The sequence below is a fragment of the Cibotium barometz genome, chromosome 3 (assembly GCF_041138505.1).
Source record: "Cibotium barometz isolate CiBa-2024 chromosome 3, ASM4113850v1, whole genome shotgun sequence".
NCBI lineage: Eukaryota > Viridiplantae > Streptophyta > Polypodiopsida > Cyatheales > Cibotiaceae > Cibotium > Cibotium barometz.
The window spans coordinates 5,783,804-5,787,708 of record NC_141048.1 but is presented as its reverse complement, the minus strand read 5'-3'; positions in this window follow the sequence as shown (position 1 = coordinate 5,787,708).

Genomic DNA, 3,905 nt, shown 5'->3' with positions numbered 1-3,905 from the left:
ATGAAATTAGCAAAGGAGATCATAGTCAGCAAAATGTAGGAAGCTAATCTCACGAGGTCTAACCAAATGATTAAGGAAGGAAACAGGGTACTCCTGGGGGTACAATTCCTTAGGGAAGTACAAAAGCTATCTATGAGATACTGAAGACCATATGTGACCTTTAAAACAAATTACTACTACCCCATGCACTTGAAAGTTCTCAATGTGTTTCATGTCTACTCTCATTGTTAACCACTCTGGCTAAATTACTTTTCAAGTGTGGCTACGCTTATTGTAACTCATCTTTTGTAACCGCACAAAGTGCTTAATGTAAAAGAGACATGGGATGACCGAGCTTACGTCTTGTATAATACCAGTCATAGGAAAGAGTTGTACATAGAGCTAGGAAGGCTAGTTTTGGGCCCCCAATTGTAAATAGACGGCCGGCCATTGTAAACTATGAGCTCTTGTATATAAGACATTTGATGAAATATGAAAAAGGGAAAAAATAACATTAGTCTCATTTGAGTTTTGCCTCTCTCTCACACACACTCTCATGAGCTTGTGGATGTATGCTTGCTTGTTGTGCTTGCATGCTTGATTGTTGGTGTGTGCTTGTAGTGATGGTGATGCTCTAGCTTCTCTCCTTCTCTCCCCTCTCTTTGCTTGTGTGTGCTTGTAGTGATGGTGATGCTCTAGCTTCTCTCCTTCTCTCCTCTCTCTTTTCTCTCTACCAAGTCCCTCTTGCATACATGTGGCATGAAGTGAAGGTTGAGCTTTCCATATCTCCCTCCTTCTTGCTCTCTACCTAGCTATTGAATCTCTACTTGGGTGACACAAGTAGTGGTGGAGTGATCAGCTTCACATCAAGGAGTTAGCCCTCATTAGGCTTGGCTAAGTGCAACTCTCTGAAATTGACCCTTGCGTGTTGTTTTTCTTTTTTCTCTCTCTCTCTCTCTCTTGTGTGCAATGTAGTATATTAGGATTAACATCTTTGGCGTCATTGCTAGGGAATGCATTTAGCTCAGGGTCCTCCATTTAGTTGATTTTCTAGAGTCCTTATTTGGCCCGGTTAGAGTGCAAATCCACCCATGGTTTGCTTAAGTTTGAGCTTGTTTTCGTTTGTTGATGGTGATTCCATGGAGAAATGGAGGTCAATCGAGCATTGGAGCATTGAGATCTCTGCAAGCATAGGAAAAGCAAGTAAGTGTTCAAACTTTGCCCTTGACATTCATGTAAATGTTTAATTTTTTGTTCTTCTTTCATCAAGTTTTCACCATAGCTTAATTTAAAAATTGACCTTAATTAGTTAGGTTTCTTTAAGCATTGTAGGAATCAATAGATAGCTTGAGACTAGCTCTAGCTCTTTATTGAATCAAAAACCCAAAAAATTAGTGGTAAGATACCTAAAATTGCGAGAATCTGAGGAGGAAACAAGGTGGAAATCATATTCTGCAAGCTTTTCTGCGAAGCGAATGGCCGTTCCAATCACAGGCCACGGCCGTGGCACTTTGCCATGCCCGTTCCATTCTCTCTGGGAAAATCTAGGAAGATCTCTAGCCTCAATTGCATTCAACCAAGTAGGTATAGCTGTATTGTCAGGGAATATAATGGGTGATAGTCAGACCTGTAGCCTCAATTGCATTCAACCAAGTAGGTATAGCTGTATTGTCAGGGAATATAATGGGTGATAGTCTGACCTGTAGCCTTAAATTCTCTGAAATTCCCTGAAAAATCTCAAAAATCTGACAGTGCCACGGCTGCTCCATTTCTGCCACAGTCGCTTCCTTTGTGCCACAGTCATTCCTTCCTGAAGGGCACATCCGGTCATTCTCTTTTTGCCCCGGCTCTAGAAAGCGTACGGTCGTTTCACTTGTGCCATGCCTGTACTACCAGTTGTCCTATCTAAAGTGTAAGCCCACAACAAACTTTCCATGCTCGTACCATTCACCTGCCATGCCTATATCTTCTCCATTTAAAAAACACACGCCCGTTCCTTCTTGAAGCCACACCCGTGTCCTTCAGAAAGTGTATGCCCGTGCTATTTTCTCCCTGAGAAGCAGGCACCCATTCCCTTTAGAAGCGTATGCCTGTACTATCCCAAAGCGTACGGTCATACCATTTAAAAAAAAAAGACTTTTCATCACAGGGGGGTTTCTAACAGTAGTTCCACATTTCCATGCACCTATGCTCAGGTAAATTGGTGTGAAACAACCCTCTTTTTGATAACATAAACTCTCCCTTAGCTCCCTCGTTATAACGTCGAACCCATCGGTCAATACCACGTGGAGCCAAACAATGCCTGTCTTTCATAGCACCAGTAAGAACGAAAACTATCCTAGCACGGGACGAGAAACTCTTGACCTCAGGACAAGAGAACCCGAACCTCAGTGTATGGACAGACCACTTGTCCCCGAGCAAGATCCTACCTCTCCCACACATTCACATAGAAGCCGTGCTTCGAGACTCCACAATTTTATCCTAGGAAACACACAGTTGGAAGAGCCTCAGGCTAGGGTGAGAGGTATGGAACATCCACAAGAAAGTGAGCCCACGCCGTCTCTAGATCCTAGAGCAGAAATAGGACAAAGCGAAAGCCATTAGAGACCCAGACGCGACCACCAGTTTGGAGAGGCGTGTCTGTTTCAGGAGTGGTTGATTCATACAGGCCCCAAAGACCTGTAAAAAACATAGGACTAGGTCCATCTTCTGAAGGACCATAAACATCATACCAAAGGAAAAGGGCCTACCCAGCCCAGCCACATCAGCCTAGTCTGTATGTATATCAATAGGGAGCATACCTTGGGCACCACATGGGACCACAAAGGGGCCCAATCTAACCCATCTATAAGACAAGGGCCTCTAATGGTTTATTATTCATCTGGCCCCACTCCTCCTCCAATCATTCCTCAACTAACACTCGCTCCAGCCATGGCAGGGCTAACACCAAAAATGTTAAGATTAGCCATTGAAACAGGGAGGGGGTGGCTGCACGGGCATTATGCCCCCAGCTCTAGTGCAACGAGCACCAGGACCAAGATTAGAGTGAAACAGACCCGCAAACATCTCAAATCTAATCAATTTGATGGGACTGGAGACCCCATCCCACATTTGGAGATGTTCAACCAAATTTGTCAAGCCTTTGGCCGTGTAGAAGATCAAGTTAAGTGCCTTTGGCCTCACCCTCGTCGATGGTAAAGCGAACCAATGGTTTAGGTCCTTGAAAGCTGAGGGGACAAGGCCACCTTTGAATCCTTGAGAGAGGCCTTCAAGGTAGGATATTCTTGCCAAGGTACCAAATGAGTCTGGTGGAGCAGATGCACAATGTCAGACAAAGGGATGGTGAAACCATCTGAGACTATATCAATAGAGTCATATATCTCAACTCCCATTGTTGTTGTTGCAGTGCAAGAGATAAGTTCTCTGATGAAAGATTAATAGGGAGATTCATGGAGGGTCTAGATGACGTACCCTTACATAATTCATTGTATGCCTTGGCTCATACCTTCTTCGAGAAATGCTATAGTAATGCTATGGACTTTGAGGATAGCTTCAAGCGAACACATTCCCACCCATGAACTTTATGAGGGTACATCAGAAGCCTCATTCAAGACCACGAGTACTAAATCTGACGAAAAGAGAAAAGAGTCCATATCTGGACAACAAGTTGAGCAGTTGGTTGCTGCATTGATGCACCAAATGACCCATTATTGGACAACAAGTTGAGCAGTTGGTTGCTGCATTGATGCACCAAATGACCCATTATTGGATCCGATCGGCCAACCCCATCTCTATCCGAAGAGGGAGCTTGTATGGTGCCCAATCTGTTAGGCTAACCATACCAGCACAGAATGTCCACATTTGCGACCCCATCCCACCCTCTATTACACATATTGCCAAAGATGGGGCAATTACGAAGTTATGAA